The sequence below is a fragment of the Rattus rattus genome, chromosome 7 (genome assembly GCF_011064425.1).
Source record: "Rattus rattus isolate New Zealand chromosome 7, Rrattus_CSIRO_v1, whole genome shotgun sequence".
In the NCBI taxonomy this organism is placed as follows: domain Eukaryota; kingdom Metazoa; phylum Chordata; class Mammalia; order Rodentia; family Muridae; genus Rattus; species Rattus rattus.
The window spans coordinates 92,890,145-92,905,488 of record NC_046160.1 but is presented as its reverse complement, the minus strand read 5'-3'; the positions used below and the strand labels follow the sequence as shown (position 1 = coordinate 92,905,488).

The 15,344-nt window shown below is 38.5% G+C and overlaps 1 protein-coding gene across 2 annotated transcripts in view; it reads right to left on the bottom strand.

Moving 5' to 3' along the window:
- The window catches only part of Mpp5 (membrane palmitoylated protein 5), an 88,963-nt gene that overhangs the window by 46,762 nt on the left and 26,857 nt on the right, over positions 1-15,344 (bottom strand). For both annotated transcript variants that reach the window (XM_032907992.1, XM_032907993.1), the window contains exon 2: positions 2,336-2,427. The gene's annotated coding sequence lies outside the window, so the exon portion shown is untranslated. The remainder of the gene's footprint in view (positions 1-2,335; positions 2,428-15,344) is intronic.

Below are 15,344 nucleotides of genomic sequence, written 5' to 3'. Positions count from 1 at the left end.
TATTTTTTTTAAAAGTTGCCTCTCAAAACTATGAAGCATACTGTTTGATCTTGCAGCTAAGAAAACTGATACACTGAAAAGTTTAGCAAAGTGAGAAAAGTGAATTGGATTGGTTTGCTATAAATTTTGTAGAGAATAGGTGCTTTGCGGATAGACATTTCAACAGTAACTTTAAATATCTCAACTTTATGCTTAATTAAAACACACAGAGTTAGTACCTGTGAGAACAGCTCATTATAATTTAGTGCACAGCAAAAGGCATCTTAGTGGCTAACTTGAATCACAGAAAAGTATTTCTGGGTAAAACTATTTTTTTAAAGTGGCTTTTGCAATGAAAAAGATGCCCAAAGAACAATAAGATGTATCAGCAAAGGTATCCAAGGACAAAACTACATAGATGAGAAAAAGACTACACAGAATATCAGTCTTATAACTGGTGATACATGAAGAAAGTGAAGCTGAACCTCGTAAGGATTCATTCAGAGGGAATGGTATAGCACGTGTAGCAGAAGGAGCACACAGACAGGAAGACTGGACTTTCATTTCCCTCTACCATGTTTCCTAGCCTGTTGTTTAAGGACAGCCAGCTTTTCTCTCAACCTGAGTAACTTAGAAGATTAACTTCACAGAACTTCTCTTAGTCTTAAAAAACATAATGTATGCAAGTTATAAAATATAGATAAGTGCTATTAATATTAACTTGATTCTATATTAAGAGTCCTCCAACAAAAATTAAAATAAAAACGTATTTTATTCAATGGTACTAGCTTTTCATCAACCCACTTAGGCATAAATATGCGGGCTGTTTATGTGTGCAAACCCACACATTAAATTTAATTAGCTTCTTCTGCCCAGGCTTTAAAAATATTTACACTAATGAGCTTACTGCCTCCCTGAGCTAAGCATCATTTCGGCAAGTATGCTTAGAGTACAGTGCTGACTCAGAAAAATCCAAGTTTTCAGGCAGTATTCCTAATACTAGTCAACCTTCTTGCATATGTCCTTACAATGCAATAGAGAGAAAAGACAAACTAGGTAATACAGTGAACACCTACATAGGCTCTAGAAGAAGCACCAAGGCCGACAGTCAGGAAAATAGATATGAATTACACCAATGACTAAAATTATATTTTTACAGACAGATTATCCTCCACCTAAACTTAAAGTCTTTTACATATAACAACCTCAATACCATTAGATTGTCTTCTTTCCCATTAAAATGAGAGCTATGAAATTTATAGTAGGTGATCCTTAAGCTTTTATAAATTATAATAATTATAAAAAGTATAAATTAAACTGGATACAGTTTATTTAATGTTTTCATTATAAGTGAATAAATTTATGTAGGAGTTACTATACTGCTATGGCTAATTTTAAAAACCTAGGAGTTTATACATTTTCAAAAATGAACTCTTATTTTTTTCATTTATTATTAGTGGATTTTAAAAAGTACATCTATTCACTATGCTAAATCATAGAAGAAAGCTATACATAATTATCTACATCAGAATTCTCATGGTTAGACTATTATCACACTTGTCTACATGGATCTAGTCTTTTATTCTCAGTAGATTTCTGCAATTAGTATTAATCAACTTAACATTCTATTTTAGTTCTCTCTCCTAAGTTTTAGTTTAGTGAGAGACAGAAAAAGAAATTAAACGGCTATTTTCCTGTGGCTTTCCTCATCAGATTCTAATACATTAGAAAACATTTTCCTTATATGTCTTATTTTTACATGTCTAGTACTTAGCATAAAATGTGTGCTAGAGAAAATGTCCAAGAAATATCTGTTCAACTAAACTAAGACTATTTTAAGTTCAAAGAGGATACAGACATCTAAAACAGAGTGACAAGAAACAAGGAAGTTATAAGGATATAGTTATTTGTGATGCATTTTTGAAGGACAACCATCCATACAGAAGTAGGACTGTTACAGATAAATGGAAATTACAATGACCAAATGATACAGATGGCTGAATGCAAACCTCAATACCAAAAAACGACCATTTGTATAAAGCTAAAACAAAGCAGTTTACTGGGGAAAATTGTTTCTTATATAACCTTAAGTTTTAGGCAGAGGGAGGCAGGAAAGACAGACTTCACATGCATGAATATGTTCACTGCCTAAGTAGAGTCTAACCCCGTCTCCCCCCACCCTGTTCATCTTCGCTTCTCTTTTCTGGCATGTAAAGCCCTTTGACCAGCAGCTGGAAAGTCTCATTTTAAGTGATCAGCATTCATCTGACATTTTAAGAGGCTGGACTATGTTACCATAGAAACAGCTTTGTCAGCTAATACAGAACTCAGGCCAAGAATAGCGAAAAGAACTTACATTATGCAAACTGGAAAACCTTGTCTTCAATCCTTGTTTCTCTTCTCTGTTTTTCCCCCCAATATTCAGGTTAGCTTTCTTATTCTGCAAAACTGAAAAGGAAATAATTAACTGAGTGTAAAAGCATGCAACTAACCAAGTGTAAAAATCCGCAGTCTTCTGCGGAGAAGTGAGAAGAAAGGTTAACTCAGCCTAACATTCAGTCTTGCAGATAGGATTTTTTGCAGTTATAAATGCATACTACTATCATCCCAGTCACTGACAGACAGTAATTAAAATTGATGTGCTATATATCAGTGTTACTGAAAATGGTAAGTAGTGGGGCTGGAGAGGTGGGGTGGCTCAGCCGTTACTGGCTGTTCTTCCAGAAGACCTAGGTTAAAGCCCCAGCACCCACAGGTAACTCTAGTTCTAGGGGATCCACCACTCTTATATACACATATGCAGGCAAACACCAACGCTGCAATCTTACCAGTTCCACTCTTAGGTATAAACCTAAAACATATATCACCTACACAATATACAATCTGTACAATAGTATAAAACATCTATGGCTATGTTATTAACATAGCCAAAGCAGAGAACCTACAAATGTCCATTAACTGACAAACACATAAATAACAAGGAACATATACATACACAAAATAATGAATAGATAAGAAAAAAAGAAGCACTAAAACAGGCTATAGCAAAGACAAACCTCAAACTCAAGTTTAAAAAAAGTCCATCATGCTGGGCTTAATGACAGATGCTTTTATTGCCAACATGGGTCTCTGTGTCAGGTCAGGCCTGGGCTACATGAGACCCTGTTTTTGGTGCTATCAGAGGCTGCGTGCGGGCGTGCGTGTGTCTGTATGTGTGTGTGATGGCGGGGAGTGGGAAGGGGAAGCAGCTAGTCAAAGGGAGATGGTTCAGTTGGTAAAGTGCCTGCCATGAAACAGTGAGGCCCTGAGTTCATAGTCCTAGAACCAATATAACTTTTCTTCCACTAGGCTGTTTTTGGTCACTGTATTTACCAGCAATAGAAACCAAACTAAAACAACGACAAAACCATTAAAATTAAAAAGACTAGCTGTACTAAGCACTGAAAGAAGGTGTGGAGAGACTGAAACTCTTACTCGATGGTTCATGGGACTCAGTTCTCTCCTACTATGTGGGTCCAAAAATGAAACCTGGGTTTGAAAGGCTTACCAGCAAGGACCTTCACCCACTGAGCCTTCTCTTCAGCCCTACGTAAGCTCTTTTTAAAACTCACTAAAATGAACACTTAAAATCAAATGTTAATGTAAGTTTTGCCTATTTATCAATTTCAAAGGAAAACAAAAGCTTATTAAGGTAGGAAGGCATCTCTTAGAGTCAGGTATACAGTTCAGTCACTAGAATTCTTCCTTAGTACGTATGCAACTCTGTGTTCAAATGACAGGCAACCCCTCCCCAAACAAAATATTGTGTGGGGGTATGTAGCTCAGGCTGGTCTGGAACTCCCTGTGTGACTGATGGTGACCTTGCAGTCCTAATCATCTCATCTCCACTTCTCAGGTGCTGGGTTTAAAGGTGTGTGCCACATGCGAGGCAGAAACATTGTTTCTAAAAGACCACTGCAAAGAGACTATATTGACATAAGAGAGAGACCCTAGTTATCTGCCAAGGGTGTATCATGTCCTCGGATGCATAAGCCCTGCACACTCCTGAACACACATGACTTAACTTATTCAACAAATACTTAACTCAATGCTTAAGTTTCCATTTCACAGATTACCATTTAACAATGAATGACTCGCCCACTTCCCCACAAAACAAACAAACAAACAAACAAACAAACAAAAAAACAAGGATCTAACCACATTCAAAACAAAGTAAATACAAGTAAAAACTGAAATACAGGGAAGTTAGTCATAAGAGGTATTAACTCAAATCATTACTCAGTAAAAAAAAAGGGGGGGGCCACAAATTTAAACAAAATTAATCTTCAAGATACAACTAAAAAAATTCTCGTTCCTTTGCTTTGAGACAGGGTTTCAGATAGCCTAGGCTGGCCTAGAACTGCTATGTAACTGAGACAGACTTTCAACTGGTCTTCCTGCTTCCTTTTCCTAAATGTGTGGATTACAGGCATACTGTCCTGGTTGGGAAGCTGGTTCATAAGTTACAGAAGTAAAAACTTTTTTGAAGATTTTTATTTTTATCATTTTTAACTATGTGTATGGGGGGTGGAGTATATGCACGTGTGTGCCAGTTTCTGTGGAGGCCAGAGGCATCAGATTCTTGGAGCTGGAGTTACAGACAGTTGTCAGCCACCTGATATGGGTACTGGGAAGAGTGGTACATGCTCTCAACCACTGAGACGCCTCCCTAGGCTGGGAAACCATTATAAAGAAACTCTTAAACGTATAAAGTAAACTGAACTTGATTAGCTCAACAGCACACTAGTAACTCAGTACAAATAACCCAGGTTTACTTTTTAAGTAGAGCACAGTCTTGTGAGGTCATCTAAAATTCTATGTAGTTTAGGTTTCAGATAAGATAATGTCATTACATAATTGCTTTCCAAAGAAGTTATTGCTATTTGCACATCATTAAAATTATGTTAAGACACATAATGCCAGATAAGTTTATAAATAATGGAAGCAAAATTCCATTAAAAAAATTTAGCTGAGGGGTTGGGGATTTAGCTCAGTGGTAGAGCGCTTGCCTAGGAAGCACAAGGCCCTGGGTTTGGTCCCCAGCTCCGAAAAAAAAAAAAGAACCAAAAAAAAAAAAAAAAAATTAGCTGGGCACCATAGTGCACGCTAGCACTTGGAAGGTGATGGAGGAGGATCAAGAGTTCAAAAGAGAAATAAAGCTCGGCATGGCGGCTGGCTCGTGCCTGTAAACTCTTGAGACTAAAAGCCTCAAGAGGATCCCTATGAGCCTGGCCGGCCTGGATAGACAGTTGTGAGCACCTGATCTGGTGCTATGATTGAGCCTGAGTCACAAATTGAGAATCAGTCTCAAAATAACCAAAAAGTTCAAAGTAAAATCCAATAAAGAGCTCAAGGAGGACTAAGGGTAACATATATCTTAAAGCCATAGAATCTTCTGTCTTTTTGGTTAGAAAGTAGTAAGATTCTTCACACTCAGTTGGATACCAGTAACATGATGTCATTTACAAGATCTATCTTTTTCCAATATAAACTTTCAAGGAGTTAGCAGTTTTTATATTCCTGTATGAAATTATATATAAAATACATCTGAACTAAAAGAGTTAAGTTTACAAGGTTCTTTATTCTCTTTCTATGATTCTAGGTCATGTAATTGCCTTGACATAAAATAAAATAACATAAACCAAATTGCTAGGAAAAATACTGCTATATTTAATAATTTACAAAAATCAACTCAAAATGGATCAAAGATTTAAACATTAGGACCAGAAACTCCAAAGTTATCAGTATTAAACATGGGATGGGTGAAGGGAATTATACACTTAGTCACAATAATTTTTTGAGGGACTAACCTAAAAATACAAGCAAGAAAAACTAACACTATCAAACTAAAAAGGTCAGTACAGCAAATCAAACAACTGACAGTCAGCCCCTTCAGATGGAGAAACAATATTTGTGCACCCTACGTCAAGAAAGATGAATATTCAAAATGTGTACCCAGCCTAACTGTACACCAAGAAAACTGCAAGAAAAACACAATTAAGGGGCTAAAGAGAGATGGCACAGTGGGCAATGTGCTTGCTATGCAAGCGTAAGGAACTGATTCAAATCCTCAGCACCCATATGAAGGCCAGACAGTGTCCTGAATATCTGAATCCAGCTTGGGTGGGTGGGAGTAGGCACAGTCAGGGCTCAGTAGTCAGCCAGTCTGATAAAAAGATGAGCTCCAGGTTCAGTGAAAGACCCTACCTCAAAAAGTGGTCTGTGGGTGGGGAGAACTGACATTAGCCTCTGGTCTCTATATCAGCCCACACACATGTATCATACACACAATAATTTCAATTAAAAAGAGATGGACAGAGAAAATGGAACACACACATAATACCATTTAGCTTTTAAAAAGGAACTTTTGCCATTTTTTTTTTTGTTGTTGTTGTTATTTTTTCTTTTTTTCGGATCTGGGGACCGAACCCAGGGCCTTACTGAGCTAAATTCCCAATCCCTTTTGCCATTTTATAAACATGATAACAAAAATATTATGCTAAATGACACAAGCCTTTCACAAAGACAAACACCACATGTTCTCACCTAGATGTAAATTTATAAGAATGGACATTTAGGAAAAAAGCAAAGAATAGAATGTCAGTTAGGATAGAGGAGGAGGAATGGAATGAGGACACACAAACTCAGGAAGAACATGAGAGAAATATTTTTTTTGAGATATACTAAATAGTACAGCAAATACAGTACACAATAAAATATTATACATTTCTAAATTGCTAAGATAATACATTTCAAATGTTTTCACTACAAAACCTTTAACTTAGTGATAGTGGATGGTCCCTGGATCATTCAAACAGAAGGGGAGAGGGAGATGCTAAGTATTTGGGTGATGTGCATATTATTTAGCTTGATCATTCCATTCTGTATTCAATAATTACAGTGGTTACTCTGTGCTCCCAAAGTATAGACAATTATAAACTTTAAATTTAATAATTTAAAGCAAAGGGTAGTAGGAGCTTAAAAAATTCATTCTGAGGGAACTGTGTTATCAGAGAACTGAGAGAACAGATGGCAGGTAAGCAGCAGACAGCATAATCCAGCTTCTCAGTGACTTAACGGAAAGAAGACAGCCCTGTGGGGAGGTGGGCAGCAGAAGGAATGCTCTGTATGGACTTCAAAGGGGCCTGAGATCTGGGCACTGAGTGGAGCTCTGGTGTTAACTCTGCCCTAGGAATAAACCAAGCTAATCTGTTCAAAGTAAATTTATAGCCAAAGGAACTTGAATTTGGTGCTACTTGGTATTAGCCAGAAGAAAAACTAAAAGTCATTCTGACCCACTCTGATGGTGACCCAATGGTGAGACACAGAGAAAGAGAGAGGGAGGAAGGGAGGGGGAGAGAGAGAGAGAGGACTGTGTCCTAGCTTTTTGCCTTTTCCGGGGAGCTCACGTCAAAGAATCACACAAAGAGGTGCAGTTTGGCAGAGGTAGAGAATGGCCATTTCTGCCTGCATAATCTAAGCAGGGACACGACTTTGTTGTTGTTAAAACCTACCTCTGCCCCTTTTAGTGTCTGCTGACAGGTAGATGGGCTCTTATTTTCACCTCATACGTATGTACATAGAGACACTGTTAGATAAACATGCTCATCATCCTGGGCTTCGTGGTTTCTTTCCTAACAGTAACATTCCTTCTTTCTTACTGATTATATATTCATGTTTATTGTTCTGGGTTTTGTTGTCACTTTTTCTTTTTCTTTCTTAATTCTTTTATTCATTCCATCTTTCATTCTCCTTATCCCCTTTCTAAAATTACAACCTTCTTTCTTTCTCCTGCCTTCTCCCTTTTCACATTTTGAAACAGTCAACTTTTCTTTTGCTTTTCATTTCCCATTTTCTTCTGTCAATTATTGTTTTTCTTTTCATCTTTATACTCTTTAGTTTTTAGTATGAGCACACATCCCTGTTGTTAGAGTTGTAGATGCTATACATCTACAGGGTTTTACTTTATTTCTGCATTTGTTCATTGTTATTCATTGCTAATCATACTAGTTTTCTGGTGATGGGCTCAAACACAATAAGCACAATGCTTTGCATATACTATATAAATGCTGTTGCTAAACTACACTCATAGCTAAGAAATAGCAACAAACTACTTTATACACAACCCATGCTTACTCAAACGTCAGTGAATACTTTAACTCAAAAGATTAGGGAAGACAAACCTCAATCTAGATCTGGGGAGATGGCTCGGAGGGTAAGAAAGAGCGCTTACTACACCAGCATAAGGACCTGAATTCAGATCTCAGGCACCCATATACAATGGCTGCATGTGCTTGTGATCCCAGAGACGGGGAACATGGAGAGCCATTGGGGTTCCCTGGCCAGCTAGCTGGAAACAAACATCAACCAAGCTCCAAGTTCTCTAAAAAACTTATCTCAAAAGAAAAGGCAGAGTGTGACAGAGCAGGACACCTGATGCCCTTCAGCTTCTACACACATGTGCATTGGACACTAGCACACACACAAAACATGCAGGATAGTGACTAGGCTCCAAGCAGGCACAGTTGGACAAAGTTTTCTATTTTTATATAAACATGACTTTATTATGTGTGTTGTGTGTGTAGGGACGTAATTACAATACTTTCCTGGCACCATTCCTCAGTTTAAATATTAAATTAGAATATTCCTGGACTGTATTATGTTAGTATTTGCAAGCTGGAACAACTACTCTGGAAATCAATCTGGTGATTCCTCAGAAAATTGGAAATAGTTCTACCTGAAGAGCCAGATATACCACTCTTGGGTATATACCAAAAAGATGCTCCCACTGTACCACAAGGACATATGCTCTGCCATGTTCATAGAAGCCTTATTTATAATAGTCAGAAGCTGGAAACAACCCAGATGTCCCTCAACCAAAGAACGGACATAGAAAATGTAGTTCATTTACACAATGGAATATTATTCAGGAATTAAAAACGAAGTCATTGTGAATTTTCCAGGCAAATGGATGGAACTGGAAATCATCCTGGATAAGGTAACTCAGACCCAAAAGGACATACATTGTATGTACTCACTGATTAGTGGATATTAGCCAAAAAAATACAGAATACCTAGGATACAACCCACAGATCGTAAGATACATAACAAGTAGAAAGGCCCAAGTGAGGATGTTTCAATTCCACTTAGAAGGGGGAAGGAAATAATCATGGAAGGAAGAGGGAGGAACCTGGGTGGAAGAGGGGAGGTGGAGGGGAAAAGGGGAACAGGATGGGGGCGGGGAGGCAGGAGAGAAGCTGAGGACCAAGAGAATGAATGAAGATGAGCAGCATGGAAGAACGCCCTAGAATGGAACAGAAACCTGGGAGGTGAGAGACTCTAAGGACTCAATGGGGATGACCTTAGCCAAAATGCCCAATATTGGGGAGAGGGAAATCGAAGAGCCCATCTCCAGTAGACAAACAGGGCCTTAAGCAGAGGGACAGGGTTCCCATCCAGAGAGATCCAGAACTGTTCCTATCTAAAAGAATTGCAGGGAAAAAAAATGGAGAAGAGACTAAAGGAAAGGCTCAACTTGGGGTCCATCTCATGGGAGGGCATCAAGGCCTGACACTATTACTGATGCTATGATGTGCTTAGATGGGAGGGAGCCCGGCACAGCTGAGGCCCTACCAGCAGCTCACTTAGACAGAAGCAGATACTTCCACCAACAACTGGACTGAAGTTGGGGACCCCTGTGGTTGAATTAGGGGAAGGATTGAAGAAGCAGAAGAGGAGAGTGACCACACAGGAAGACCAACAGTTTCAACTTACCCAGACCCCGGCAGCTTCCAGAGTCTGAGTCACCAACAAGAAGCATTCAAGGGCAAGTCCTAGGCCCCTGGCACAAGTACAGCAGAGGTCTGCCTGGTCTGGCCTCAGTGGGAGAATGCTTAATCCTCTAGAGACTTGAGGCCCCAGGGAAGGGGGAGGTCTACTGGGGGAGACCAGGGGAGGCAACAACAGGAATGTAAATAAATAAAATAATAAAAACTGAAAAAAAAAAAACAAAAAACAAACCCTGCTATTTGGGGGTTAGAGAGATAGATGGCTATGTGGTTCTGAATACTGGCTGTTCTTGCAGAGGATCTGGGTTCTATTCTCAGTACCCACATACAGCTCACAACTTTTGTCCAAGGGAACAGATGCCCTCTTCTGACTACATTCATGTAGTATATAGAAACACATGCAGGCAAAACATCCATACACGTAAAATAAAGGTTAAAATATAAACAAACAAAATACAACAAGCTGTTTGAATTGCTAAGCTTCATAAGAAATCATCTAATAGTACTAGAGAGGTAGCTCAGTAGTTAAGAGTAAAAACTGTTTTTGCACAGGACTGAATTCAGTTCCCAGCACCTGTATCAGGCAGCTCATAACTACCTGTAACTCCAGATAAAATGTATCCAATGCCCTCTGGCATTAATGGGCACCAGGACACACCACATATGAATATAATAATAATAATAATAATAATAATAACAACAACAACAACAATAGTAATAATAGAAATTATCTAATTCATTTTAGTTTGATATTATGATACAATTTCTAGTTTGTAAAACGGCTATAAATATACTCCTACCACTTTATACTCTGAGTTTATGTAAAAGTGAGTTTTCAGTATTAATGACTATAAAGTCAAAATACTGATCATTTCTGAAAACTGCTAAGCAAACTGCTCTACATCCTATAGTATCAAATACTCAAGTCAAGATTCCTTGCTGTCTTGAGTCAGCAAGTTGCAGGTCACCCTGGTTAAGGCAGCTTACTGTTTGTGCTGAGGACATGAGTTGGATCCCCAGCACTCGATTTTGGTAGCTTATAACTCCCTGTAACTTCTGCTCCGAGGGATCAGAATTCCTCTGGCCCAACAGAGGCATCTACGCTCCCCTATACAGGCCCAGACATTGATAATTACACATTCACAAAAATAAAATCTTTTTAAAAAAGTAAAATCTTTTTTAAAAGATTAAATTCCTTACACTATTAAGATCTTTGTTTTCTATAATTAAACTCTTATATTCCTACAAGAGCAAACCTTTTGTATATACAATAAAAACCAGTACAATATCCAACAAACAGCAGTCTCAAGAGTGAGCTGAGCTGCGTTAGACAGTATTCATCAATGTTGGGAGGTATGCTGGCATAGTGTTGTATGTTCACATTTAGGCTGCAGTGAAGACACACAGGATAGGCTGGCCCCACTGTAAACACCTTGAACTTACTGGCTTGAATTAATTGTTGGCCACTGCTCATTCTGAGACCACCTAGAGTTGCCAAATTTTTCATGAACCTTCACATTCATCACTTCAAATAGGGTTGCAACCCACAGTATTAGGAAGCTGGCCAATAGACTATTTGAAGTTTTAGCCAGAGCAATAAGGGGAGACTAAAACTACAGGGCCATGAATAGGAAGAGCTAAGTTATCCCCATTTAAAGAAAATAGGGCCTTATGTTTGGAAGACACTAAAGATTCTGCCAAAAGACTTTAAGAACTATACAAGTAGGAAATAAACATCAACATACAAAAATCAACAGTGACAAAACAGCTTTCTTATACACACATGAGGACTTTGCTAAGAGAGAAATCAGGAAAAGAAACCCATTCACACTAGTATCAGCAGTAAATACCAAGAATCAACCTAAGAACTTAAATGATCTATACGAAGAAATGTATAAAACACTGAAGAAACTAAACATACCAGAAGATGAAAAGACAGCCCATGTTCAAAGACTGCAGAATTAATGTTGTTTAAATGGTGACCTAGCCTCACAATAAATAATGATGTAATTTAAATTTTAAAATAAAAAAAAATTTTCTGTGGGTGTTTTGTCTCCATGAACATCTGCACAGCACCTGCACTCAGTGCCTAGGGAAGCCAAAAGACAGCACCAGATCCCCAGGAAGTGGCGTTGCAGGCAACTGTTAGCTGCCATGTGGGTACTAGGAATCAAGTCCAGGTGCTCTGGAAGAGCAGTCAGTGTTTTCAGCCACTGGACATCATGGATGCCAGCTCTTAATCAGTGGTCACTCTTACTCTCACCACCTACTATTGTTAGGGAAATGGTGAGAAAACTAAGCATATTGAGTGTAAGAGAGTTACCAGTAGTTGGGTATGGGTGTGCATGCCTTTTCCCCAGTATTTGGAAGCAGAAGCAGATGGGTCTCTGTGAGTTCTAGGGCAGCCTGGTTTATACATCAAGTTCCAGGCCAGCCAGGGCTCCATAGTGGGGCAAATCTCAAAACAAAGAGTACCACTGGCATCTGCTCTGCTAAGTCAGAATGCTTAATATGTCGAGGACAATGCCTCACAAGAAAAACTGTAATTCAAAATGTCAATAACAGCAAAGTTGATAGGCCCAGAGTTAAACACTGGAATAGTAACTAATATTCTCTAATATAAACTCAAAATTGAGGCACTTGCATATCAAGTAATGTTCATATATTATGTCTCATATATTTTAAAAGGATGTTAAAAAAGCTAAGTTACCTAGTTAAACACTAAGTGTAGAATTTTTGCCTACTGTGTACCAATGCATTTAAGTGCTGGTTTTCAAATAAGTGCTGAGACTGACTGAAAAGATCCTCATAAATTTAAGGCATTGTTTTCTAAAGTGTTCAAGAATGGACTTCAAGGATCACCCTGACAATGGAAGGCAAGTATACAAGTTCACTTTAAACTTTTATGTTTGAACTTTTAGAGGTTCAGGAAAACGAGTATGTGTTGATTTGTTTGCAAAACAACGTAAGAGCAGGGTATGGTGGCCTGAGCTTGTAGTCACTGCTGAATGTTTATTTCAGGTGCTCTTTGGTCCAAGTACTTGAAATTTTTCACTGCAGGAAACTGAATCTAGAGCCTCACACATGCCAGGCAGCTGCTCTACGTTGTTTTCTGAAGCTTAGCTCTGTACTCACACTTGGGACTATTTAAATTTGTAGGGATTTTTTAAAAAAAGATTTATCTATTTATTATATATGAGTACACTGCAGCTGTCTTCAGACACCACAAGAGGGCACCAGATCTCATCACAGATGGTTATGAGCCACCATGTGGTTGCTGGGATTTGAACTCAGGACCTCTGGAAGAGCAGTCAGTGCTCTTAACTGCTGAGCCATCTCTCCAGCCCAAATTTGTAGTTTAATTGAGAATCAACTGTGCTTAAAGTACAGAGTATAGTGCTCTTCAGATAGAATGTCATAAATGTTAGCCATGCCACTAATTATTTTGTCCATACTTAATTTTAGTCTTTTCTTCATTTGGGTCTCCTTTTCCTTCCCTTTGAAGACAATTTTGTTATGCAGCTCAGGTTGGTTTCAAATTTACTAAAAATTCCTGCCTCAGTCTCCCTAGTGCTGGAAATTGCAGACATGTGCTACCATGGACCAATCGCTTAATTTATTATTTTCGTGTTTGGTCTTTCCAACCAGATGATAAGCAGCTGACGGGTGAAGAAGGCATAAGAGCCTTGTGTTTACAGATAAGCACCAGGGAAATCAAGAATATTAAACGCAGAGGGTTGTCTCTTTAATAGAAGAGATGTGCAAAGGAAGATCTGTTTACTACCCAGAAGGTTGGGAGTGGGTATAGTTAATAGCCTGTGGCCTGTGCTGTCTGTAGGTCCAGGCCACATCTGACTCCCTCAGACTTCTATGCCTACCCCAGACTCTTCTTCCCTATACTTTTATTTTGAGCACTGTTTCTCAATCAATAGAACCCATTCTAAAGGGAGATGTCACATGTGGTGGTTGACAGCCTGGTGACCTCTGCATATCCCCCAGACTTTTATGGTTATTTCAGTCAATGTCCAGAGGCCTTTATCTTGAGCATGGTTTTTCAGTCAATAGAACCCATCTTATGGAAGAGGTCATATGTATTCTGAAACTTTTCAACATAATCTTGTCTTAAGCTTTGTTGTACACTTGGGTTAATTTTCCTTAGAAAGCTTCCCCCAAAATTGTATTATGCCCAAATATGCCTAAAATAAACTGCCTGGGGTCAGACTCTAGAAGTCTGAACCAACACTGGTTACTAATCATGTTATATTTCCTTCTAGCATCATGCAGATGGAGATACTTTGTTGGCTCTGGTGATCACAGAGACTGCTTCATGATGCGGAATACATATATTTTATTCCTTAAAGTGTATTTATTTTCTTATTTAGACCCCAATATACAAGCTAAGGCAATCTATCAAGCAGTAGTTTTAATTTGTTTCAGCTCTGTATCTGCTCTGCTAATGACTATTACCCTGTGGACCTTTCTTTTTAAAACTGACACACCTACAGAGAACTGCTAAGCAGTTAAGAACACTTGATGCTCATCCAGAGACCTCAGTTTGATTCCCAGCGCCCACATGCTGCTTCACCACAGTCCCTAACACCAGTTCCAGGGGATTCAATGCCCTCTTCTGACCTCTGTCGGTAGGTACCAAGAACACATGTGATATATGTGCAGGCTAGTGACTTAAATTTTCTTGGACCTTCTGTCTTTAATTTAAACAAAATAGAAATTAAAAAAAAAAAGGGAATGAAGCTGTTCAGCCTTTGTTTCTTAGGTGGGTTCTCACTGTTTTCCAGGCTGACCTGAATAGGCTAAAGTGATCTCCTTGCCTCTATGTATTCCTATGGACATGACAGTTTCATATCCGTTATATTGTCTAACTTTTATAATCCTTGTATGTTAACTCAAATGAAATCCTATCTTATACAGAGTACAAAGCAGGGCAACTATTGAAATGGCTTGTGTTGGCACTGACACAGACACGCACAGTACAGAAATGGTAACACTATGTACCAAACTTAGGGCCAAGAGCTGTCCACACACTCTCCATTTAAACCCTTAATATCCAAGGTTATACTCAGGTTGCAAATGGGCAAACAAGTAGGAAGGGGTTAAGTTGCCTCTTAGGGCTTCTTTCTTTCTTTCTTTCTTTCTTTCTTTCTTTCTTTCTTTCTTTCTTTCTTTCTTGGGATGTTTTGGGACAGAGTCTCTGTATATATTCCTGGCTGTCCTAGAACTCAGGAAGTGAACCAGACTGACCTCAAACTCAGAGATTCTTCTCTTGCCACTGCCTCACAAGTACTGGGATTAAAGGAGTATGCCACCATGGCTTAAGTCAGAACCTAGAAGAGTCAAGACTTCATACCAAATTTGTATTAATTCAAAGCAAAGCCTCAATAATCTTTACCATTTTAAAAATTTAGTATTATTTGGTGCTGAGAGAAAAACTTCTATTCATCATTAAAATTCTTAGAATTTAGTATTTTGAATATTTTCTTGAGTTTTTTTTCATGTGATCAGAGTTCTCTTATGAGAACT